We start from the raw sequence: 27,092 nt of genomic DNA, 5'->3' as shown, positions 1-27,092 counted from the left end.
CTTGTATCATTTTTCAGGACAATCAGTTTCTGGGGCTCCAATTACAAATGCCAGGGAAAGTTTGTCTCAGTTGTGCGTGTCAGCAAAATGTCTTCTTTTATTAAGGTGACTCCCATTGTGGAGGAAGGCTACAAGGCAAAACACAGACTCTGCCAGAAACACCTCCGCTTCTGAGGTGTTGGCAATATTTGTGTCATGATGAAGTAATTGGAGCACCCTACTGATTACTAAAACAGGTTCTTCCCAGACCTGTCTGAAACAGTGAGGATTTTTGAGGGGGAGGGGGCAGGTGGAGAGGGGGTTGGTAGATGACCTAGGAAAAGCTGAAAAGGGGGGAAATCTCCCAGGAATTATTCACTTAATTCCATGAAGAGACTGTCAGGTTTGTGATAAAATGTTTGAGATAACTGATGGATGAGTGCTTCATGGGGCTCTTAAGTCTGGAACAGTGTCCTGGCCAATGGATAAAATCTTGAAAAAGTTTGTTGTTGTTTTAGGGATTTTTTTTTTTTTTTTTTTAAGTGACAAAATGACCAATTCTGGAAACAGTGAAAGGAAATATGTGGTTTTGTTGTGAGTGTTTTTCAGGCATTAGGTGTTACCATCAAACATCCTGTGGTGCTGGCTGTGGCTGTTCAGCTGTTTGCTCAGTCCTTGCACCAGCCTGTAGCTTGCACTGAGAACCCTCTCTCCCACAGCCTTCCAGCAGGGAGGATTGCTGGTTCTCCTTTCTACCTTTCTAGTCCTTCACTACTCACTGTTACTCCCTTGTCTTCTGCCATCGATGTCATCCTTCCTTGTGTTGTTAGGAATTTTTATGTGGGCCCATCTATAAAAAAAAGCACCTTGCCTTATTATTCGTAAGGGAAACATCTCTTCTTTCAGCTTCTTAGTTTCCTCTATGACTTGTACCAGTGGCTAGCCAACAGTGATGACTAGTTAATGCTGGTCAAGAACTGCAGCTGTTTATTTTCTTGATGAGGAGGAAAGGAGGCTGAAGAAGAAATGTCAGATGTTCAGACTGATTTCACTGTGTACAAAGGTATCTTGTATCTTCTTCCTGTCACATTCTTCCTGCCTTGATTTTTGTGTTATTTCACAACTCTTCTTCTGGTTCCCTCTCACTGCAACTCAGACTGTGAATTCTGTGACAGTGTGTTTGGGTGATGCCTTGCCAGGGGACTGCAGTCTGAAGTAGGGTACAGAAAACCTCTAACATAAAAAGTATAGATACCAGGCTACTTTATTGTATCACAAAGTATAGCCTCTTATCATTACTTTTAAAAGTAGAAATATTAGCAGTTAGGAATTGTCAAATAGGTGTTACCTGAAGGAGTTGCCTACTGATAATCCTATGCACACATTAATAACAAACATTAAAATGTCATGGTCATTCACTTACATTTGCAGTAGCACAGGAACCCAAATGTAAATACTAGAAGAAAAATTGTTTGTCCAACACATTTCACAAGAAGGCCTTTAAGGCAAAAACAAGATCAAGCACACTGGAGCATATTATATATTTCTACAGATAAAAAAAAAATCATAAGCTAGTGCCATATTCACAGTGGGATATTTGGGATTTTGCTTACTTATGGAAGTAACTATTCTGAGGAACAGGTGAAGAGATTTTAGACTTTTAGAGTAGATTCAGACAGGTTTCAGACAGGTAGTGCAGGAAGTTTTAGAAACTGTCTGCCAAACATTTTGTGTGGCTGAGATAACAAGATAGAAAGAGCATGAGTCAAAGGGGAAGGTGGGAGGAAGAATACAGGAGGAGATTCAGAAATGAGAGGTATCAGTGGCCTCTTGGCTCCTCTGCAGGCATTTTGTATTTATTTTGTATTAGCACCTAGTATTTTGGCAGGTAGAATGTATATGGCATTTATGTCTTCTACCTTAGTTTGGCAAGATTGATGGTAACACATGTAGACACTTTGTATTGTTTGAATGATCATTTGTATTGTCTTCCAAACAAATATACTTCATCAGATCAGTGATGTTCGCTAGAAAACTTATTTTTATAGGGACTAACTTTTCATCTTTTAATTAATTCTGGATTTCCCTTTGAAAATCTGTGTTTCACTGCTTTGCTCTTGAATGCAAGACAGTTAACAGTCTGTAACAAAGCATACAGAACAGCTGAGGCATGTGTTGTATAGTTTGTATACAAGTAAGTAAGGTTGTGGAGTTTTTTTATGGTGTTAGAGGTGATAAAATTACTGTGCTTTTCCAAGGTCAGAGGGTATTTGTGGCAGAGCATAGAAAAGAAGAAGGAAAAATTCTAAACCTTTTATCTGTGCTCCAGGTGTTTTTTGTTAAAGAGCTGGAAAACCTATTTCAAAACTTCTGAAGTTAACTTCCAATGGTCAAAACCAGCATGTCAAATGAAAGTGTTTCCCCTTTACTTCCTACTGTGTATAATGAAACTGAAAGGCTGTACATAGCCACACACGTTTGAAGAGTACCCTGTAAACTGCCCTGACTTTTGCTATGATTTTGTGAAATGATCAGTCTAATCCTTAAAGGTTTGAGCTGATTTAAGTCTCCTGCTTAACTGAATTTCTTAGGGAAATAGAGCTCATGTGGATTACACTATTTGTCTGCTGATATGCTCAACAACTTTCTTAGCCATCGATATAAAAAGGCAGGCAGGACTCCCGTGTTGTACATTTTCTGGTACATCCAGTCAAAAAAACAGCATCACATACAGTGCTCACTAATCAGTGTGCATGTGGGGCAGTGCAGTTTATGACTGCTCCAGGGGCACTTTGGAAATGATACCAGGGAACTAGGGTTATTCTTTTACTAGTGTTAAAGCACATAAATCATTAGAAACCAAGCTTTGTCAGTTTTGCTGCTCAGCCATTTCTTCACATATGAGTTTGGAGCATAAAATCTGCCAAGTTAATAAACCTCCATTCCTGGGGAGAACCATGGTTTGCAATGCCTTCTGAGGGAAGAAAATATTTTACTCACTGACTGTTTTTCAGCAACAAGCTGGAAACACTTGTACAAGTGTTCATTATTTTAAATTCATAAGCTTTTTGGAATCTTTTTACAATAGAAAAAATAAAGTTTTTGGCCATGGATGGTATTGAAAGCAGAGATCTTGATTGTTGGTTTAGGGGTGCTTTAATGTGAGAGGATCTTAAACCTTTATACAGTGTCACTAGCAGACTTTGTGTGGTCTAGACAGAGTGATGGATGGGCCTTGTGGCCCATAATAGTATTGAAACTCAAAACATCTTGGTATGTGGAGTGTTGCACATTTGAGTTATCACTATAAGATAAACAAATTATTGCACACTCGTTGCCATTTAAAGGAGGCTGGAGAACCTTCTCTGGAAAGACAATCAAAGAATGAATGCACATTATTGGAATTTTTCCTTCATAATCACTATCTTCATTCCTGTCATACTCTGCTTTGTTTAGTGGAAATTAACTGCAGCAGAATATCCAGAGAACATCCGACTTCCTGTAAAATATTAATTTTATTTATTCTTCCTACGTACTTTTCAGTTCTCTCCTTCCTAGTCCTACTGACAACAAAAGAAATTACACAAAAGATCCACTGTTGGCTTTATGCAAAATATTGCATCAAAATAATGATTCATTGGGAAAAGATTTCACACAGTAAACACACTCACAAATACCCACACAGGTCACAAAACAAAAATGTTATCAGTAAGGACAAATGAAGTTGTTATTTTAGTTTTTGAACAGTCTTGATTCATATTTCCTGTCATTTTCCTTGGGGAAAGAGAAACAATTATCCTTAAATAAACAATTTAACAGAACTGCCAGAAATTCTTCAAATCCTTAAACCAGTATTATCAGGAATAAATCCTGAAATAAGCTATGCTCTCCTGCTGTCCAAATTCGATTTCCACATACAAGTTTTAGTGCTACACCTCACATAACAATCTGATATTATTTTTAACCCAAAGGCAAGAAGCCATTGTTGTAAATCCTGTTTCTGTGACATAGTGTGATGATCACCATATTTCAAGAAGATCTCAGGTGAGGTTTCTTTGTTCTTACCAAGTTGTGCTGTATAATTACTCTGAGGTTTGCTCAGTAGGAAGCAGCCTATTTGTTCCAGTTTTGTCAGCCCAGAGAGCTGCTTCGTGCTGCTTTCCCAGCTGAAGCCTGTGGCAACTTGCTCCCTGGGACGCCCAGAGCCTGGTGAGATGTTTGTGATCACCAGCAGGGGTGCTGGGGATGCTACATATCTGGATTGTGACACTGAGTTTGTTCTCTGCAAGGCTATAGGGAAGTCCTGTTTGTCATGTTTTTGTTTATGTTGTTCAAAAAGCCATGAAGATATACAAAGCTAAAAGGTCTTAGTGCTTTTTCATGCAATGTTCAAAATATTCTGTAGGAGTGTGTGATTCTTCTTCCCTTTCACTGGCTTTTTTTTTCAGTATAGGAAATGTACTCTGTTCATGAACCAAACCCAGAAAGACTGGAGAGTGTTATGCTCAGTCTCTTCATGCTGCTAATTTAATATACAGGAGAGTTAATGGTTTCCCTGCCTTTGACCTGTGTGAGATTCATGAGTATTTTGGATTGAAGGGACCCATCTAGTACAACTCCCCTGCAATGGGCAGGGACATCTGGATGAGATCTCTCAGAGCCACATCTGACCTGACCTAGAATATTTGCAGGAATGGGGCATCCACCACCTTGCTAGGCAATGTCTTCCAGTGTTTTACCACCGCTAGTTCCTAATATTTAATTTAAACTTCTCAGTTTAAAGCCATTTCCCCTTGACTGGTCACTACTCGCCTTTGTAAAAAGTTTCTCCCTAGCTCCTGTGTAAGTCCCTGGAAAGTGCTGTAAGGTCTCCCTGGACCTCTTCTCCAGGCTGAACAACCTCAACTCTCTCAGCTGGTCTTCGTAGGAGGTGTGCTCCAGCCCTCTGATCATCTTTGTTGTGCTCCTCTGAACTCACTCCAGAATGTCCACGGCCTTCTTGTGTGTGGGACCCAAGAGGGGTGAGCATCACTCCAGGTGAGGTCTCATGAGAGCAGAGATGGGGAGAATCCCTTCCCTCACACTGCTGGTTCCTGTTATGCAGCCCTGCATACAATTGGCTTTCTGGGCTGCAAGTGTTCATTGCTGGGTCATGTCCAGCCTCTCATCCACCAATCCTTATGTGTTAAATTCTTCCTTAAACTTCATGTTCCCTCACACCCCCTTGGCAGATTTCAAGATCCTGGAAGTTTCTTCCCATCTGCCTTCTGCAGGTGGGATCTGACCTAGCTTTGCTCATTTGGTAAGTGAGAGAGGTGTCAGGATTTCTTACTTGCAAGTAGGCCAGTTGTTTCTCCTTTTGTCTAATGTCACTTTCTCTTATTCCACAATGCAGTGTTTCCATTCCCTGTGATTTAGGATATTGTTTTTCCCAAGATATATAAATTGCAAGCATGTAGAGAGTATGTAAAGATAATGTAATGAAAAATGTAGTTTATAAAAATTTACTCACAGAGGTCATTGAACAGATTTCTTTACCTTGTAAGACAGAACTCATGGGCACTAAAAATTCAGAGTTCCCACTTCAAAGCTTTGTTTATATTGTATAATGCAAAGTAATTCTCTGTGGAAACAGATTTATTTATGCATTTTGCCCCAACTGTGTTTTGTCATATGCCAGGAAATATATATACATGTATAAAATCAAAACTTGGAGGAAATACTTGATCTGTTTAAATTTCTCCGTGATGAGTATAGGGCAGTTAGGTGGAGCCAGGGGCTTTTCAAAGATGAAGTCAAGCTTAACAAAAAGATGAGTTCACTTGTAATTTCTTCAATGACCGCAGATAGTACTGAAGCAGAAAACTATTTGCTTGGATTTTAGCAGTGTTTGGAAAACCAAAGGTTTTGGTATGTCTCCTGCCCTCCTGCCCCTGATGAGTCTTGTAAAACTCAGGTTTCTTTTCCTAGAGATTCTCTCTGCCCAGCTAGGTAACCCTAATTTTATAAGAATCTTAAACAAATTACTAGGTTAAAAGCACCTATTTTTAATGAAGTTACCTGGCAGATGATTGCAACAGATACAAAAATAAAGATTAAGTAAACCCTTCCCAAATTATTTCAGTGCAACTGAATAAATCCTTATGTCACTTGCAACAAGCAAGGAATGCGCTTGGTTTTGAGCTCCCACTATCCTCATTTTGGGATTGTTGAATTTAACAACTGCTTGCTAGCTGGTGCGTGTTAAAGGTGTCCTTTCAAGGAGATTGTTGTAATTGCTGTCTGCTCTACTCTGAGCAGAGGAGAGAAAAAAGTTTTATCACTATCCTAACGAGAATGTGAAGCAATCTTGGATTTTGTTACTACAGCTGCATTGTGATAAGAATGCCACCAGCAAACAGTTGCACATGTTTTAACATATTGCTGCTTCTCATCTGGGAAGTGGTACTGTGTTCTTGTTGGATGCTGCCATTGCAAAAGTGGCCAGGCTAAAGCAGCAGGGAGAAGACAGGATCACTCAAACAGCCCTGCTGTGGTGCACTGAGAGGCTGAAATCCTTAGAAACTATTAGTTGTGTTATCTGATCACGTGATTGAATTCCATTGAGAAAAACGTGGATCTGGACAAACCTTTTCATATTTGGTCTCATCATAAATAGGTGAGATTTAAATTCTGGTAGGGAAAGGAGACTGTAGAAAGATTGAAATGGCATGGAGACCCTTCCTGGAATAAGGAGAGGGATGCTGGGAGAGAGGGACAAGTTCTTGGTTTTCCCCTATGGGTATTCTTCAGCTCCATTAGTTCCCTGCATAGCCAGTCCATTGGAGTAACTCCTCTCCAATCCCTCTTGGAAACTATTTCTCACCCTAAATAAACCAAAGTGTGTGTGTCATACTTAAATGCTAAAGAAAAGTTATGACTCAAAGGTGTATGTTAACTCCACACCTTGGTCCTTTCAGCCAGGTATCAGTGAAAGTCCTCTTGTTGGCTTTCATAGCCATAACATTAAGTGTCTCAGCTCTGTCTCATCTCTGACCTGCCCACCCTTGACTTCAGAAGTTAGTTAAATCAACAAGGTCTGGGCTGAAATGTATTATTAGGTGCCCTCTGCCACCTCCCCTCCGAATTCTACCTGTCTTATAAACCTGTAGATAGAGTCTCATCAGGCTAAGGCAAAGCCATCACCTAGGAGACTGATTTGGGTTGGAAGGAATAAAGCTGTCTCTTAATATTTCCAAAAAAGCAGTTAAGAGCTTGAGGCAGGACAGGAAACACAGTAGAATCAGAGACATGAAAACAGTGCACATTTTTATCTCATGACAAGGACAGGTTGATGACCTCTTCTGTTATAAAGTTCCTGTGTTAGCTGCCAGGATGGTTTTCCCCTCTCCATTTTTAAACTGATGGTGATTCTGATGTCTGAAATCACTGCAATTCCAAGTACATTACTAAAACACTTTGTTAATATCAACAGAATGTGTCATTTTGGGCACATAATCAAAAGGAAAAAAAAAAAAATCTGTGCATGATTGAAAGTCTGTGCCATGCTCTGAAGTTAACTATTAAGCACAGTTAATAGAAAACAAATTAATGTATCTGAGCGTTGTTATCCCCATGAAATCTTTATATACTCTTGTTAAAAATGTGTGCTAACTTTAAGAGAAGGCAGGAGAAGAGGACAGCTTCAGTGTCTCCTCTTTCATGTATATTTAGTATGGTTCCTTCAATGCTGCTTTATAAATTACTCTTTTTATAGCTAGAGTCTCACCTGTTATCTGATGCTCATAAGAACTGAGCAGCTCCACTTCTGTATGTATAACACATGAAGATCAGAGCAAAGCAAGTTGTTTGGTTTATTTTTTATCATCAGTTCTTGAGGCAGTCCTGGGTGAGGGGGCTACATGTGCTGTCCAGCTGAGAACCTGCCTGCACAGGGTGGCCTCTGGGCCTGAGAGGTGTCCCATGACCCTGCCAGCAGAGTCTCCAGAAGCAGTGCTGTCACCTCATTGATGGCCACTGTGTGGCTGGGGAGGGACAAAACTGCCTTATGAGATGGTGGCTGGCATGCCTCATGTCACAGGAGAAGGTCAAGGGGGAGTGTGACAGTAGCCTGGCTCTTCCCTGCATCCCAAGTGCAAGGAGGTGGCTGAGGATGTGCCCTGGGCTGAGGGTGCTGCTTTGGCTGCACCTGGGCTGAATGTCTGCTGTTCACTGGCAGCTCATCAGTGTCTTATTTATGGCAGGCTCATAGCAACTTAGCTTGTTTTCTTTTTGCAGGCTGGTTCTTCATGCACTTAGTGAGCAGGAAGGAGTTAGCCTAAGCAAAAATTTCTGTAGAGCTTTTTTTGCAGAACTGTTTGGTGCCAGTGGCAAAATGCCCACTCCTGGTGGTATTGCCAGTAGCAGGTTTTGCTGTGGGGGCAAATACACTTTGTCTTTTTTGATGCTTCCAGGTCCCAAAGAGACAAGTTGCACTGGAATTCCAGTAATACACTGTCAAAGCGACCGGCCTGGATCTTTAAGCTGAAATTTCTAAGCACCTGAAACCCACCCACTGGGGTAGCAGGCTGACTTCTCATGGCTTTCTGCTGAGGGTCTATTTTATTTTTCCCCCTCTAGCACGGTTCTGTATGGATCAAATACCAAAAGATAGTTTAAAGTATAAACACAGGAAAAAATATGGATGGAGAAGAAATATAGAACTTAGGGAAGCCATATGATTTTGTTTGGATATGGTCCACTATTCCAACAAAGTTTAATGAATATTGCATTTTGTTTTGTTTGTAGGAGCAGGATGAGTGTAAGTCACCTACCACTCCTGTTTGTGTCTGAGACAAATCCTCTCATTTTGAGATCATAATCATAAATGTTCAGTAGACAGTGTGCCATCCCACTCCCTTTTTTACTGTAAAATTAAAAACTCTTTATATTGCACATACTATTCTTTAAAATAATTTATCTTGATTTGTTTCACTCCAATAGAAAACTAATAATAAAGTTTTAGCAAAGGGATTAATGAAGATTTCAAGCCTGGTTTGTCAGAGAATGACTTGCATACCAAGTCAGAATTGTAGAACAATAGGGTTATTTAAACAGGAAAAGATGTGGTCCTGTGGATTTTCTTGTAGCTATACTGATTTTCTGCATGCAAATATTACATAGCTCTGTGTTTTTCTGCACTGACACCTGATTTCTAGTATTGTGTGATTGTATAAATACGTATATGGAATAGAGATTCCTTTTTAAAACATTTGGTTTATGAAGGTACCACAAATGACTTTTTTTTGTGTAATTCCCCTTTAAAATAGTTCCCATTGAAGACAACTATTAATAGTCCATGACATCAGAGGCGTCACACTTGCAACTTCAGATAATATATGTGTTTTGTACTGCCGGTGCAAAACCCTTTCCTGTTTTGTTTTCAGCATTGGTTATGTTACTCATTAGTATCTATTTTTGTTGTGAAACTCTCTCTTACATCTACCAATACTTTCTTTTTCTATAGGGAAATGGATTATTTGTATGTACACTAAGTAAAATGGATAAAGATTAATTTTTTTTTAATTTAGGCTCTGATTTTAAAAACCTTGTTACAAAACCTGTTTTTACATTACACCTATGGATAGCAATTACTTTTCAGGTTATTTGGTTTTTGTTAGTTGAAAACTGCAAAACAGGATAGTGAAATTTTATTTTTTTTCCCCCTCAAAAGCTAGTCCTATTTTCTTTACGTAGAATTACAATGAAACTCTTAGTTATACACTAACTCAGTGTTTTCACTTGCTGTTAATGGTATTTTGTTTGTGGGATGTCAGTGATCTTTTCACTGGTCACGCTATTACTTTTTTACCCATCTATGTCAAAAATTAATTAGTAATTTCAGTTAATGCAGAATGGCTTAGTCATTTCCGAAGTATTTCAAATCACTGCAAGGATGACACAGTGATGTTAGTAATTAACTATGCCAGCCTTTATTCTTATTCTTTTATTCTTATTCTTATTCTTATTCTTATTCTTATTCTTATTCTTATTCTTATTCTTATTAATTTTCTTATTCTTATTCTTATTCCTATTTTTATTCTTATTCTTATTCTGGCTAGTAACTCAACTAAAAGTTTCCAGTGATACTGCATTTTGACATCTCAAAGGCTCAGCTATTCCCTGAGTCTGGAGGTATAAAAGCATCAGTTAAGCTTGTCCAAAAAAATAATTGGACCCTTTCAGTTTTGTGCTTTATATCATAGCTGTCCAAGAAGAAAGCAAATGGGGAGGACTTAGCTTGTGTCTTGTCTGGAATTGTGTGACAATGTGAAACTCTTTTTTATTTGTTGGCTCAGAAAGGAAGCAAATCAATCTGGGTTAAGAGATTCAGGGATTTGAGCTGGGTAGCAATTTTAGCATGACTCATAACACTTCATAAAATTAGCTTGCCAAGAAGATGTGCCTCTGTGAAACTGTGAAGTACCTGGGCTAGAGGTATAGCTGGAAGAAAAATCATTTTGACAGAAGAGCTCATAAAAGTCCAGCTCACATCTTCTGGTGATGGCAATTGAAAGAATCATCAGTATTGATCATCTCAAGTCCTTATAGCCTGAGCTCCTGCACAGTGCCACGTCACCTTCAGCTCCTCTTTGCTGTGGAGATCCTGGGTAAGCACACAAGTAGGGGCAAATACCAGAGAGAAGCTGGAAGCAGGGGCATAGCCAGCTGTCCACAGAGCATAAGTAAATGGTTGTCTGGCATGTAAATCCAGGCCCCACAGTTTAGGATTTGATACCCAAGAAGTGGAGTGCTTGGAATAAGCATATATTAACATTTCCAGTTAATTAAATGTCTCAAGAAACATAATTTTTCTCACCAATTTTGTGATGTCTAAGGGAAAATAATTTTGTTTGTAAGCAGTTTTGCACGTTTATGCAATCACATTATAACTTGCATGGAGGCAGTAGGAAATGGGATAAAAATACGATAGGATGTTTGTAGCTGAAGATTCCAGAATTTTTTGTCCATTTTGATGTACTAAATCTAGTTTTCATAGTTTAAAAGAACATTCCCTCTCCCAGATACAAGGTGTCGTTTATCTGAAGAGAAGATGGCTAATCTTTGTTGTAGTTCTGTCTCTTCACTGGTGGAGGCTACTTCAGTGTAGCTTGATTTTGTTTTGTTGTGCCAGCAAGGAGTAAGTACCAAACCAGATGCTACTTTTGCTACTCCACTGTTGGCAGCTGCCCTGCTCTGCTTCTGAACTTATTGCCCTGCTATTTTTCCTACACCTGCATGAATGACTTGATTTCCTTCATCCTCCCTCTCACCACTCTCCTCCTTGAGATAATTGCCTTTTGCTGTTCACGTGCTGTGGTGCTGAGCAGAGGGGCTGAGAACAGCAAGAGTTTTCCTGCTGAGCTGTATCTGTGGCCTATCAAGTACCTGTGTGATGGAGCCAGAGTAGCAAAGGGGGCAGCTGCAGGAGGAAAATATAGGAGCTGGAAGCAGAGGGAAGGTAGTGAAGCAACTACTGATAGAGGCTCAAGCTATTTCATACTAGAACAGAACATGGAGGATAAAAATCTAACCACAGAAAGAGAGTAGTTTTCTACTCGTAAAGTCTTTCAAAGAATTCTACATTTTCAGTACTGCTCTAGAGCCTAAAAAAATAGCTCTGAGCCCTCAGTGTTTCTTGAGTCTTGTCTAGGATTGGCCACTGCTGAGAATATATATGTCTGCTTCTGCTGGGAAATGTTCTGCTAGCTCCAGTGGCAGTAAATGTGACATGGCTCTAGTTTGCCTAATCCTGTTGCAACCCTGTTGATCAACACCATAATGATGAACAAGATTCCACATGTTGGAACAGCTATATTTTTTTCTGATTACTATCCCCTCCCTCCCTAAATATGTATATAAATAATATATACATTTATAAAAATTGTATCTATAAAATTATATAAATTATATATATTATAACTATATCAAAAATTACATATAACATCCAGTGTTAAATAGATAAATTCTAGGTTTGTACTTATTCTGAGAGGAAAAGAGTGTATGATGGTAATTCAAGCAAAGTTGTAATATAAAGGAATAATTCAGCAAGGAGGCTGAATTAAAGTTGCACAGGCTTTTTTTTTTTTTTCCCCTTAAATTAATGTGATGTGGTATAATTGTCTGAAAATAACTAAAAGCTCAGCTGTGAGCTTTTATGCACCCCGGAAGAAATGCCTATATATAATTTTTCACAGGAAAGTACTGAAGGCAAAATGCCAGCAATGATTGCATGAAGTACAAAGTAAATTTTTTTCATCATAAGAAAATTGTAGATTAACATTTATACTTCCTTCTGTTTTTCTGCACCCTCTGCACTCTGATATATCTATATTTCTTATCTGTGGGTGTGGTGCATTTCCTACAGCAGGAAAAGTTCTTGAGGGTTTGGTGTCATGTGGCACAATCAGATATTCTCCTGCTACTTGGCTGCTGCGGATCACACCCCTTAGGTCTGGAATACGGAACTGCAGGATTCCCAAGCCCTCTTGCACACAGGGACGGCTTAAAGAGTGAAATTTTAGCATTGACAGAATAAGAAGAGCACCATCATCATTAAACACTCATATCTGAAATTGCACGAGTACTTTACTTTTGAGTTTAGATTTTTTGGTCACTTCCCCTCCAACGTGAAAATATCACTTTTTTCATTTTTTTTGCATGACATTTTTCACAAGCAGAAGCCAGCGAGGTTTCAGACGTCAGCTGCTATGCAAACTGCTCTCCCCAGCCAGGTTAATTTGGGAGGGCTTTGATGAGTGTGACATCTGAAGTCTCGCTGCTCTCAGTTTTACCGTGTTGGGGCCGGGATGGGAGCCGTGGTTAAAAGCCGCACGGAGCCCCAGAGCAGGAGGTGAGGGTGTGCCCGGGTGTCGGGATCACCTGCGGCCGAACCGAGTCTCGCATGGGAAGTAGGAAGTGCTGTGCTCAAGCTTCCTGTACAAATAAATGCAGCTTTCCCACAGCTGCTGCATGCGGGCTGTGACGCGCCGTTCAGATATAATGGCAGCATGCGCTCAATAGCAGGGAGGGGATGATTTCTCGGAGCGGCACCGGGGCCGGGAGACGAGCCTTTGGAAGTGTTGAGCTGTCAGGTCGCCAGCGCCGGGGAAGGGCGTGCGAGAGCGATCGGCTCCGCTCCGCGCTGCGAGCTCCGGGCTCTGTGACATCGTGGTTCTCGGCAATGCCCGAGTCGGAGTGCAGCCACTGAAAAGTCACAGCTGGCTGTGAGTGCCACTCTCCTTGCAAGGTACGTTGGAACACAGATTTCTGTCTGGTTTTTTTCCTTTTATCCCTAAGAGGATACCCTAAAAGAACAGAAAGCCAGCATTTGCTTCTAATGGAAGAAATTGGATTTTTTTTTTTTTTTTTTTTTAAGGTAAGGACTAGAATGATTAAGTAGCTAAAATAAATGTTATTTGTGGTTTGGCTAAAATCAAACTATATGGTGCTTAGAGCTGAGGCAGAAGGAAACCTTGGTGTCCTGACTGTTAAAAGGCTGAAAATAGACATCAAGAACTTCCCAAAAGAGTGAAATGACATTTGTCAGTGTAACTTTTGGAGAAATATCTGTGTGAAGTGTTTAAAAATGCTGCAGAATTAGGATATATCTGTGTGAAAGGCAATTGCTAAAATGGCATATGTTTTAGTATAAATAGAAGAACTTTAATTCTGAAAAAATACCTGATCAAGCTGGAGGAAGCCTGAGTTTAAAATGCTGATACTTCCTCCTGGTTTAGAGGCATTTCTTCTGTCACAGTCTCATGCAGCTGGTATCAGAAAGGAAAAGATCTGTATTGTAAATGTGTTAACTTCTAATCCGTGTTAATGTACACTTCTAATCTGATCAGGGTTTAGGGTTATGTTGTTTATGTAAGCACATACAAAATCTATCATACTTTAGTTTTCTAGTTTGCATTTAAAATTTTTTTGACAGTGAGAATAGACAACTGCATTTACTGGAATGTTTGCAGTGCTTTCTCATCATAAGGCTTTCTCAGTGCAAAGCAGCTTTAGTAATGAAGATATTTCAGTCTAGTTTATTTTAAAGCTCTGTATTTTCTGTAATACAGAAGCGCTCTGCTTCCTAACTGCATACAGCAATATCAAATGTCTTCCTTCAGAGAGCACTGTAAGTTGTAAAATACTTAGAATTACTATAGTAAAGAAAGAATTGTAGGGTGGCTTTGAATCCTCTTGGTCAATAGACACCGAATGCTTTAAAGAAGTAAATTTTAGCAGAGATACAGGCTGTGACTGAAATACCCCCATGCAGGTTTCCAACTGCATGTGAGCAGGCAGAGCAATCTGATACGTTTGGCTGCCCTCAGCCTGAAGGGCAAGTGGTCTCAGTTAAGGGCAGGCACTGGGTTTGGGACTCCAATATTTACGGAAACAGAAGTTTCAAAATCCTATCCTTAAATATTTTTCAAAACAAACATATTGTCCTGATGCTTGTCCTGTATAGGACTTGTCTGTACCTGAATGTGAGTGGGTGTCTGGGTTGTTGTTTTAACATGAAAGTGTCTGAAACCCTTCCATCAATGAACGTAAGCTATTTTGGAGAAAGTACTGCACATTGATAAGCTGGCATGGCTGCAGTTAGGCTGCTGAAAGTTAGCTGCTTTAGATTATGGATTGAGAAATGGCTGCAGTTAGGCTGCTTTAGATTATGGCCTGAAAAATGTGTGTTTGCAGAGTGTCTAAAGCTTTAGTAAAGTGATGGTATTCTTTCAAACTAAACCAGAGTTACTCCAGAGCCAAGCAAGTGTGAGGAGAATCAGGCTCCTTTTCTTCCATGCATCTTACTGGTTGATGGGGGCATTTCACACAAAATCCTCTCTGATCACACAAGGACACAGAAACCTCCCTAGGCTTCATGTGGAATCAGCATTTGGCAACCTGGAATAGTTTCTGTTCCCAATGCTGAGGAATATTCTGCATGCACCTCGTGGGCTTCTTTCCCACAGGTGTGACATTTTGATGATTCTGTTTATGTGATAGTATGCCTTGGGGCAAAAGTTAGCAATATAAATAGCAAACAATATGGAGTTTTTCTCTCTCTAGATAGGTTCTTGGATTGCACTCTATTCTCTAAATGCTTCATAAGCTTTGTAGAAATAAATAGTATGGAAGTAGTTGTCTGGCCTTTCCCTTTTGGTGGAGTAAAGTATGTACTTGTTCAGATTATTATTGTGAGTTTAAAATGCAACTGTGAGAATGAGCATAGGGAAACAAGCAGTGCTAATGCTTAACCTAGTTCACAGCTCATTAGTATGCCTCTGATATCATCTGTGGTGTGAGCCTGAGCCCTGTGCCTGCAGTTCACCCTGTTCAGACCTTTCAGTGACTTTCAGTGGTGAGACCCAGTGGAGTTGTGTTGCTTTGATGTCGCTCAAAAGAACTGCTCTCGACTTGATGTCCCTCTTCTGGAGTGGGGAGTTTTCTTGAATGTGCCTGAAACTTCACAGTGCCTATAGGTTGAACATATCAAATCCATAAATATCTCCTGGGCTAGTACTACTGTGATATCTGAGACCATAATTACAGCTCTGGGCCCATGGATATCACAGGCACACGTGAACAAAATACTGTGGCAGGCTGCCAGCGTCACTGTGAGCTGATTCCATCAGACCTCCTTGCATATGCTAAAGCAGACTTTGCTTTCAGCTTCACGAGGCTGAAAGTGATTCTGGAGCTGTGCTTTTCCTCTGGTACTTGCCCAGAGCTGAGTTCGGTTCCCTCCTCTTTCTCTGGCTTCTCTATGCCAGTGCACTTCACGAATTTTCTTCTTTGCCCTTATGTTCATTCCAAGTGAAAACTAATCTTCTTTTGGTTTGCAAAGGGAAACACTGAGCAAAACAAGAAAGAACAGATCCAGAGGGAAAGACAACAGTGATATTAAGCTCAGCCTCTAGCATTCTGTATTTCTGCTGTAGCATAGCTCAACTGCAGTGCTAGACTATGAGCCTTCTCACTTGACAGAAGCACAGGTCTGAGGGCCATCATACACTGCAAATTTACCTAGTCTTGGGCAAACATTTACAGAGATGCTTGTGCCAAATAACTTTGTGCTGATCAGTAAGAAAATAGTGTTCAGTAATCGTTCTATGCCTCTTCTAAATGGTTTCGGCTCAGTGGGAACTGAGTGGGCTTTATATTCATAAAGTAGGTCACTTCTAGGAGATCTTAAAACACTAAAAAAAAAAAAAAAAAGAGTATTGCAAGTTACAAAGGTCCTTATCCTTCCATTCCTGCTGAAGTAGAACTTTTCCAACTCCTAGTCTTCCAGGAGAAACAGAGGTGCCAAGTAGAAATTTTTTAGGCTCCAGAGCATAACTAGGTTAATTGCATTGCAAATATACTTTCAAGTAAAAAAATGTAGCTATGTAAAAAACCACTTTGGTTTTGGTGTTTCCTAGATCTTTTTGTATGTATTGGTACTTGTGCACAATGACATATGTGTTTCTCATTTTTGGTTTCTTTTATTCTATTATAATAATGAAAAAATGTCCTGAGTTGCCCAACATCTGGGTGTTTTTTTTTTCCTAAATTTTTAGGGGAATCGGCTCAGCCTGCAAGAAAAATCCCATAATATGTAGTTAGAAAGGTAAGCAGTTTACCTTCTGTTTTGAGTGTCCTTGGTTCCTGCAAGCACAGTTCCAGCTTTCATGGAGTTTGGGCTAACTTAGCATCCTTGCTCCTTCTGAGTGAGTCAATATCTCTGGGGTCCCAAAGCCAGCCAGCACCAGGCACAATGATTTGGGACACATGAATCTGATTTTTGGGTCCATGCACACTAGAACAAATCCCCTGCATGGAGTTTCTTCCTGTGTATTTTTTGAGCTTGTTGTAGACACAGCCATCAGAGGTACTTGTTATATGTGCTTTTTGTTGTAAGGAGAGACAAGAGAGCATAGAATCATGGAATGGCTTAGGCTGAAAGGGACCTTCAAGACCATCTAGTTCCAGCCTACCTGCCATGGGCAGGGCTACCTTGCAATAGACCAGGTCATTCACAATCCTATCCAACCTGGTCTTCCAAGGATGAGACATCCACAGCTTCTCTAGGCAATCTGTTCTGGTGTCTCACTACCCCTCTGAGGGAAGAACTTATTCCTAACATCTAATGTAAATCTCCCCTCTTCTAGTTTAAAACCATTCCACTTGTTCCATCGTTGTCTTCCTGTGTAAAAATTACTTTTCCTTTTTTTAATAGACCCCCTTTAGCTACTGGAAAGCCACACTGATGTGTTCCTGGAGCCTTCCCCTCTCCAGGTGGAACAATCCCAGCTCTCTCAGCCTGTCTTTGGAGGAGAGTTGTTACAGCCCTCTGATCATCTTTGTTGCCTTTTTCTAGACATGCACTAAACAGGGCCATGTGCTTCCTGTGCTGAAGACCCCAGGGCTGGATTCAGAATTCTAGGTGGGGTCTCAGCAGATTAGAGGACAGGATCCCCTCCCTTGATCTCCCACCCACTTTGATTTCTGGTGCAGCCGAGGGTGTGGCTGGCATTTTGGACTGCAAGCACTGATGCTGTTGACTCATGTCCAAGTTTTCATCCATGTGAACTGCCAAGTCCTTTTTGGCAGAGCAGCTCTCAGTGAAGTGCTTCTCACATTCTGTACCCATGTCTGGGATTGCCCTGACCCAGGTGCAGCACTTTGCCCTTGAACTTGCTGAACCATTTATTTCTTACGCACCCACTTCTCTAGTTTGTTCAGATGATGGTTAGGAGACAGAATACAGAATCACTTTTTATTAGAAGGAAAAATTACCATTTTACTGTCATGCTCATGCTTCTGCCCTTTAATTGAGACTGTCAGTATTTGTCTGTTGCAAGCTTTTCTGCCTTTTGCTTTGTTGTAAAAATGAGGAGAGGATGGAAAGTGTAAGACATGAGTCATTACTCAAGGAGTGGACATTGTCTGGGTATCTGACAGAGGCTTTGATGATATTCATGTTTAGTTATACAAACCGTTGAATTTTCAGATAGACAGGAACAAAATTTGCGGATCCGAAAACATCTGTATATTTGCAAAGAGGAAAAATCATGGAAATGGAAGAGCTGTATCTGTTTTCAGGGACTGAAATGATTACTTTGAGGCTACCCCTGCTTGCTCTCTTACGTACTGTATGTTGCTGCAGCATAGGGGAGATTTCTTTGCAAGTGTATATGTAGCTGCAAATAGTTCAGAATTACATGCTCTAAATCCCTGTGTACATAGAAAGAAAAACACGTTTAATGACAACTAGCATCCAGGCTAATCCTTTGCATGCAAAGAAAATTCCAAAATTAAGTAGAAGCAGTGACACACAGGCTGGCACTGCTTATGTCTGAGCAGTAGATGGGAGAGTTCATATGGTCTGCCTGTGATTAATTTTTGAAGAATTCTGATGGAGGTGGGGAGACGATGAAGGAAAACAAGCCAGTTTTCAAAAAAAAGACTGTTACAGATCTGTAGTCATTGGGGAAATGGAGCTGATCCTGTGGGCTGTTTACCATTGCAGTCACTGTGGAACATTTTTCACAACAGCGGGCGCTCTGCCAACCACTGATACTAGAACTCTTCCCCATGGGGTTTACCCATTTTAGGGCTAAGATAACATCCACAGGGCCAGCAATAACTTGCTTGCTGAAATTTTGCACAATGAAGAAGATGCAATCTTTCACCCTCTTGACCTCTCCACAGTTGCCCTGATGGTTTCAGTGGTGGGGATTCTTCATCACAGTTTCCACAGAAAATCTGTGGGAAAGGCAATCATACCCTTTTGCCAGGAGTGATATAGAAGCAACATACATGTACATAATTTAGACAATACTACTATGAGGATATGTATTTTTAGGAGTGGTCAATGTTTTTGTTGCAAATACCCAAGCAGTGTGCATGGCTTGAGCAATTTCAACCCCCTTTTTAACTTTGCTTATCACATTTTGGGAGGATGAACCGACAACTTAAGGAAACACTTGTGAAGAGTAGAAAAAAGTCAACGATTCTTGTCTTTTCCCCAAATTCCACAATAATGAGGACAAAGTGCCCATTTTGCCTATGGGCATTAGTTGTTATGGCCATAAATAAAAGACCAGCTAGCAGAAAGTTTCTAGAAAGGTTTCTTTAAGACTGCCCTCCTATCATGTAACAGGTCTATGAGTTCTATTCAGTTCTCCTTACTCATTTTTCTGAAAGTTTGGGAGGTGGGGCAGCTTCTTTCCAAGATAAGCTCCCAGTTGCTTATCTTTGCACACATAATGCACAGGTCCATTGAAAAACACTCCTTTGGAAACACTCCCCTTGGCAGGACTTGGACTGCATGGCTAAGATCTTGTAGAGACTAGCCAGTAGATGCTGAGGCACTTGAGGCTGAAATATATATGTTTATAAGTTGCTGTTCTCCCTTGTAATTATTTTTGCAATGAATGTTGAAATTTGGAATGGAAGTGAGGGAGAGATGAATGCAAACCTCTTACTGCATTTGATGGACACCTCTGGTTTATTACGTGTCTTACACTAACATCTGTACTTCTAAGTAGTTGCATTGAGCCCCTGAGAAACTGTGTTCCCTGTGCTTGGCACAGTACAGGCAGAAATTTTGCTGTGAATGCTTGGAGCCTGAAGCACGGAGACAGAAGGGGGATGTGGAAAAGAAAGTGGGAGAGGTCAGGGCAGCAGTGAGACAATGTTGTGTTATAGACAGTGTCATCAGTCAAACAGCTTTTTTACTCAGGTTTAAGCAAATGTCATATTTGTCTGGCACTGTTAATAAAATGCAGAGCACAATAGATAATGTATGTTAAAAATGTTTATTTATCAAAATGGGAGTATAGAGTTGTTTTAAAAATCCATGGCTGTTGGTCGAGTGTAAAACTAATAGTAGTTGAAGGTATTTTTGTTATTCCAGCATAGTTTGCATCTTCTGTTCAATAGCATGTATGTGATGCCTGTCAGAGGTTAGAGGTGCCCCGAATTCAAAGCCTGGCACATGGGGCTCCTCCACACTGGAGTAGTAGGCAATATGGAAGAAATTGCCTGCAGCAGAATTCCTCCCAGGATCTCTTTCCCAGCATGCTGGGCTCTTACCTTTTCCCATGCATGGGCTGGGAAAGAGGGAGATGAAATGTGAATACTGAGAGTACAAGCAGAGAGATGCTAAGTCAGGGGATTGTTACTGGTGTTTACTTCTCCTTTTTGCCTCTGCAGATTTGGCCAGAGCTGGAACTTGTCCTTTCTTCATCTCCAGTTGCATTTGGAAGGACTGGAGGAGCTGGCAGAGGAGGGGTTTAGGGATACACTCCAACTAGCTTAATTACCAGTCATGAGAAGCAGTAGTAATAGTTACTTCACTAAATGTGTTTAGTTTCAAAATAGCCTCATGTCCAGGTCCAAACCTCTACTATTTTTCTTGCCAAATTTCAGCACAGTCAGTAGCTGTTCATGTTGTTTTCTTAATGGCACAGGGTTATGTTAGAGATAGTGACTTCCCCAAGGTCTAATCCTCAGCTTTGACTCCCAGTCTTTGATTCACTGACTGTCCTGTAGCTAAGACTTGAAACCACTGGGTAAGATACATCTGGATCAAGGGCAGTTTTCCATATTTTAATTGTTTTATTTTGGTTACCTCAAATAACATATTTACTGTATAATAATGAATAGTGTATTTGACTGTAAGATAGGGGCAGATTAAAATATTTTATGTATTAATTTTGTTCAGTGAGCAGTCACACAAAAATTGTTATAGGAGGAAAATCAACTTATTCTGTTATTTCTGTTGGTGTAAATCTAAAGTTATTAAAAGTGCTTTTCAATGCTTGCAGTGAAAGAAGTCTATAGGACCATATTCTTGCAAGTTTGCACTTTCTGTGGCTTAACAAAGCTACATGACAGAGATGTTAAAGGTATCATCTTATTGCAAGCACTGAAAGAAAAGTTCTCAGATCATCCCTTCTAAAAATAAACACATGGTAATTTTTTTTTCCAATACATGGCTTTCAGTACATTTTGCAGAATTCAGCTGAGGATCATTGTTCCTGTAAGTTGAGTTGTTCCTTGGCTTCTGGAAAACTCCATTCTCTTCTCGGCACCAATAAGTTTATTGCTGGCACTTTGGAGGCCTGACTTTGTGTCACATCTCGATTTGCCTTAATCTGCTTGCCTTGCAGTCAGGACACTGCTTACTCCAGACACAGCTTTGGCAGTCTCCAGCCAGGGGACCCCGAGAGCCCAATTAGTTTCTTGTTAGAAGAAGAGTGCAAACTGCAATCACATGAAGCTGGTCCCTCTGTTTTCCACTGCTTTCACTTTAACTATGTATGTTTGCAAATACCTCCTAAAAATCCTTTATGTTAGAACAGGCCAGTGTTGCAAATGTCTTCTGAACACACACTATTGAAACTGTAAACATTCCAGCTCAGGGGTTTAGCATATCCCAAGGTTTTGTTATCTGATTAACAAAAACAAACATTTTTTTTTTTCTGTGTCAAAGGCAAATTGTTACATCTGACTTTCTATTCCTGTTTCAGCAGAGACAGCTAGCCAAGTTATCAACCCATTTGACCTCCCAGAAGGTCAATTCCTTTTACTTAGTAAATGCCACAACTACCAAAAGCCTTCGGTGTGGTCTGAAAGAAATATCTGTCATTTGTCATTTTGAAGAATATGTTTTTATTTAATAGTGGTATATTACCTCTTGTCAACAGGATGTTAAAAGTAAAGTACACCAAACTAGTTTGGGTGGAAATTCCTTGTAGCTTAGCATTAACATATGTTGCATAGTATCATTAAGAACAGAGGATATTATTTAGAAAAGCTTTAGATTTTAATCTCAGACCTGGTAACCAGTACTTGGAATTCCACTTGGTATAATTCTGTTGTTTGAATATGTTTTGGAAATATTTGGAAATGTTTCATGCCAAAACACTCTAGTTCTTTTGTCTGACTGCACTTTATTTCACTGCATTTTGTGCTGATCAGCTTTGCTGAGCACTGTGACCAGGATGAACATAAAACCTTAGGAGACTCCTGCTATTGACCTCCTGCAGGACCAGGAGGTCACCATAAGCCTGTGCCTGGGGCCAACACCATCCCACTGCTCAGGCACAGTAAGCCTGATCCATCTGGGTCACCCTGAGATGGAAACCCACAGACCTGCCCAGCACTCACATCCAGTAGATCTGCTGCAGGAAGCTGTGACTTTCCAGCCTGCCAGTATTGATAGAGCTGTGTCCTGAACTTTGATATGTACTAGTTTCAAGCACAGAACTGAGTGAAAATGGTGGCTTCTGCAATATGGTCTGACCACATCCCATGCAGAATGGCTTGCTCCCATCTTCATGGATTCAATGAGTATTGCCGTTTTGTGGCTCCTGTCAGTATTGGAAAGAGTTGAATACCATGTTTTGATTATGCATTTCAGTTTAATAACAGGCTGTTATTTCTGTTTTAGTTAGCATGTTTTTATCTTTAAGTGATCAAAAAGTGCTTTTCCTATCTCCTTTCAGCTGTGAGTAGCAGCATTTATTTCACCATTAACTTGTGAATTCCCTGTTCTTGAGCTCTTCTGCTTTTTAAGAGAGGAAGGGGGAAAAGTCCACTTTTTTCCCCTCTTGCCTCTTCTCAAGCAGTATTGCAAGGAAATCTATAAAGGATTCCCACAATTGAAGAGTTGCATCTATTTCAGAAAAAAAATTATATTCTGCTATATTCAGTTAATATTCATGGTCTTGCAACCCCACCTCCCTGAGGACATATTGACATAGGGTCACAAGAAGTTGCTGTGAAGAACTGGTGCTCTAAATTTTCAAAGTTATTCATACCTCACAGTAGTAAAGTACAGTAGAGAAATTATCCAACAAGTACATTCTCAAAGTCTTGTGGAGACTGATATATATGTGTCCTAGTGGTCTTTTGATTTACTAGAATGTTTTGGAATGATTGGGTGCATGTGAGATTTGGGAAGCTGTTCAATGTGTATTTTAAATATCCTAAAGTGCTAGTATAAAAATTCCTGGCAGAAATATGGATCATATTCTGAATTACTATAGTCAGTCTTTTTTTTTTCTTTTTTTTTTTTATTTTTTTTTTTTTCCTTTTTTTTCCCTTTTTTATTTTCATTTTTTTTTTCTTTTTGTGCAAGAGGCTTTCCACTCACTGCATTCCTTTGAAAGTATTTGATATATTTACTTTCTGGTTGCTAGCATGATATGAAAATACTCCATATAGCTATTGCTTCTTGAACAGCAGCTCAAGATTTTGTTTTTTTTCCCAGGCATTCCAATGAAAACAAGTGAGAGAAATTGCCTTTGGTGTGTTCTCATGCACCAACACATTTACTTAGGCTGCTTGTCCTTTAAACAAGTTTTCTGACAATAAAAATTTTAAAGTGTAGAAAGCTGTCATGAAATATTATACGTCTGACTTTCCTTAAACCTCACTCAAAGAGAACAGATATTGAAATACTTTTATTCTCTCTAATGCTTCAGCTTGGTAGCATATTATGGTAATCCAGAAATAGGTTCTCCTTTTACATGCATGTAATCAACTGCTTGCTGTTTTAAGGCTCAGATGTAATACAGTAATTCTGAATATATTAAAAATGTATTTAAAATGAGACCTTCTATTTGTGGATCTGGTTGCTTTTTTTGAGACCATGATTTCAGAAAATTGAAGCACTTCTTTAACTTCTTAATAACCTCATTGCAATAAAGCAGAACATTCAGGCTTTGATACACAGGAACGCTTAAACATATGATTAAATGTCATTCTTGAAGATGAAGGCTTTTTAAAATTGTAGCTTTAATCACATGTTTTGAAGCCTAACTGGATCACTGCTTGATAAGTAATGCTGTATGGACTGGATAAGTAGCTCTGTGTAGGCAGTGCACATCATAGCAAGGAATTAGTGCGCCATGGGTTAGTGGTCTGTCTGTAAGACCACAGAAACTCTAGTGCACTTGACTCAGACTAATTCTTTGAGTAGAGATGCTGAGTTTAAAAAGTCTGTCTTAGCAATGAATTTTGAATGACATTGTCTTGAGAGAGTTGAGACAGCTAAGGACTTGTAACCAAAACTGGTAATGATGGCGTTTCACTGAAATTGATAGAAATGTGGGTTTCTGACAGCTGTCTTCACGAGTCCTAATTTCATAGCTCAGTTTATATCTTGTAATTTGACCCCATTATCTTAATGCCACTCTGTTATATTTTTAAAAATCTTTCTGTAATTATTCTTTTTCCCCAAAGACCTGATTTTTAGCACTGGTTTTGAACTCATGTTTTTCAGGTACTTTTCTTTTTCTATTTTCTTTTTTAAGGAAGGAACATTAGTTACAGGAAACAGCAGAATTCTGAGTGAACCATGTCAAACTAGGTTTTTGTATGGCACTGAAGTAATTTCATAATGGGTGGATTACTTGAAAAATCTCTAGGGCATGAGAAAGAACTACTTGCAGTGCTTGCAAATGTATCTCCAGGAGAGAAATACCTGGTACACTAAATAGGAGTATAGCACACATGCTGTGAGTTTGTTTTGCTGCTTTTTTTTTAAAAAAAAAAAAAAAAAAGGGGGCTAGTGCTGTGCTAGGTGTTAGACCCACATGTATCCTTATACCTCTTTTCAGTCTCACCATGTTTATGCAAGACCACATGCCTGGGCACTGGTTTATGTGTGTACTGAGGCAGAGGGACCTCTAAGGTCTCACCCTACCCACAGGATGGACATGCCCGCCCACAGGGGAACACAATAAGGACCCTTTTTGTTCCATTAATGTTTCCTGGAACAATGTGTCTCATACCTGTGCATTTCTTGGCTTTCTTCTAATTGCAGGTAAAAGCATATAGCTTGACTAACTTCAGCAGAATTGTTTTAAGCACAGGTTTGAAGTAGCTTCTCCAAGCTACTTTTTTTTTCAATTGGATGCAGCATGTGAAAAATGAAAGTGTAACTTGTGGTGCTGAACATACTCCATCCATTCTCCTCCAGCTTCAGTGCAGGAGGCTTTAATCAGTCTGTGTGATGTTTCTAAGTGTTGAAAGTCACATTCAGACACGTTTTTTAACTGAATACAGTGACTTGGTTGCAGGTACTCCGACAGAGTCCTGATGTTGCAGCTCAGGAGACTGCCTGGCTTGTTTTCTCTATTTCATATACAGAGTAACTTCTGTTCTTTGGTAGTAGTCATGGTTTGAGGCAGCTGGGCAGGCTCAAGTGAGCCTTTGTGCGACTGTAACAAGGATGTTACCTTAAAATTCCTGCTTATACGGAAAGCTTCAGCAGTAGGTTCCATCGATTTTCGATACCTCTATGGAGCTGAGATGGCTTGGCCTTGGATGCCTCCTGGACACCCACCCACCTGCTCTCTCACCCCCATCACAGGGAGTTAGTAGTTTCCACTTTGGGATGCTAATGCCAGGATTTGCAATGGGTACCTGTCTAGAAGCAACCATTGGAGATACTTGATGTTAGGAAGTAATTTTCAAGGTTAGACATCAGACACTCTGGTGTAAGGAGGTCCTGAAGGCAGACAAATTCTGCACTCTTTCCTCCAGTGCTTTTCTTCTGTTTTTCGTATTTCACTGAAAATCTCCATGCTTTTGTGTTACTGTTTCTGCTTGTACTTACCCTTCTCAGCCCTTTCTGCTTTGAGCACACTTGCTTACGGGTGACGTTGAGATGTTCCAGTGCTACAAGAAAGCACAAAGCTTTGTCACTTCCTAGAAACAAAGCGAAAGTGTCTGCAGGCAGATGAGTGGAACAGAAATGTTGACAGGTCTGAGCGCTTGGCGAGCCATGCTCCTGGTGACTGTGCAGTTTACACCCGACAGGGCTGACCCTCCCTAGCTCGCTCACATTTGTTCAGACTTTCTGGTCCTGCCTCATCCTGTGGCATCAGCACCGTCAGGGTCACAGCCAGGGAAGTATGAGTGTTCCTATGAGCAGAGCAGCATACAATTTGAGGAAAGATGTCCAATTTCCTGGAAATCCTGTGCAGTGTGATAGGAATATGGTCTGCGTGTGTGCATGTGGCTGATAGAAGTAGACAAAAAAAGTGGATCTTCAGAGTTCCTGAGTGTTCGTGCTTGCCAGGGCCAGTTTGCCCCTTCCTTGCCATGATTCACGCTGGTGCAGGATTCAGACCAGTATATTTCTCTGGATTAGAATGCCCTCAAGAAGCATTTATGCGTATTCCACAACATCTCATGGAGCCTGTGCTGCTGTTCAGTGGGGTTTTGTTTGTGGAGTTGAGGTGCTGCACTACGGTTTCTGTGACGCATTTCTTGCTTTGTTTGGGATGCTTTCCTAAACAGCATTTGTTTTTCTAAGCATGAAAGCAAGGTTTTAATGCTTAACAATGTGTTGTGTTTATATGAGTATCCATTGTTTTTCAGAAACTTTCCATTTACTTTAATTTCTCATTACTTTTGTTCATATAACTGAACATGGAATGGCGTTCTACATTTTGTTCCTAACTCATTCTTCAGCGATTCCCTCTTCTTGTGCACAACACATACGCCCAAGATGCTTAATTTTCAATATGACCTATTGGCAACTCACTTGTAATTACAATAGGAATTTAAATCCTCTGTAAAGAGTACTGATGGATGTGTAATTAAGTAATGACGGTCTGTGGAATAAGTAGCAAAGTGAAAGCCATAAAAATTCAGAGCAGCTGAGGTGGAACTTCATGGCTTCCCTGGAGCCCCTAGAAAAGTCAGTTCTGACAGGCTTATAAAGTTGAGGAAATAGTTGGAGATCTTGAGAGAGGACAATGCATTTTGAAGCATTATGAAAGAACAGGAGGAGTAGAGGCTGGGAACTGGAAGAGAATATTAGGATATTGTTACCACCATCTGATCTGATGATGATGAGAATGAACCTCTCCTGCTGACCTGATCTCAGAGCCTGGCTGCTGTTTCATGGGGCTACCCTTCTTTGTAACCCTGAGCTCTTCCCCAGCATGTGTCCCTTGGCAGCAGTAGCAGAAATCCCAATTCTAATGGGCAGATGCAAAGACCAGTGGGCTGGGTTGCTCTGGGAAAAGAAGCTGGCCACACGTGTGCTCTCCCTTTGGCAGGCAGGT

At 40.2% G+C, this 27,092-nt stretch overlaps 1 protein-coding gene across 2 annotated transcripts in view; it reads left to right on the top strand.

Moving 5' to 3' along the window:
* The first annotated feature begins 12,700 nt into the window (after positions 1-12,700).
* Positions 12,701-27,092, top strand: part of RNF144B (ring finger protein 144B) — a 49,207-nt gene continuing 34,815 nt past the window's right edge. The window contains exon 1 of one of the 2 annotated variants that reach the window (XM_021553420.3): positions 12,701-12,871. The gene's annotated coding sequence lies outside the window, so the exon portion shown is untranslated. Of the gene's footprint in view, positions 13,268-27,092 lie in introns of both variants that reach the window. The other variant, XM_021553414.3, reaches the window with a different exon arrangement.

This window comes from Lonchura striata, chromosome 1 (assembly GCF_046129695.1).
Source record: "Lonchura striata isolate bLonStr1 chromosome 1, bLonStr1.mat, whole genome shotgun sequence".
Lineage (NCBI taxonomy): Eukaryota > Metazoa > Chordata > Aves > Passeriformes > Estrildidae > Lonchura > Lonchura striata.
This window is presented reverse-complemented; position numbering and strand designations above follow the sequence as displayed.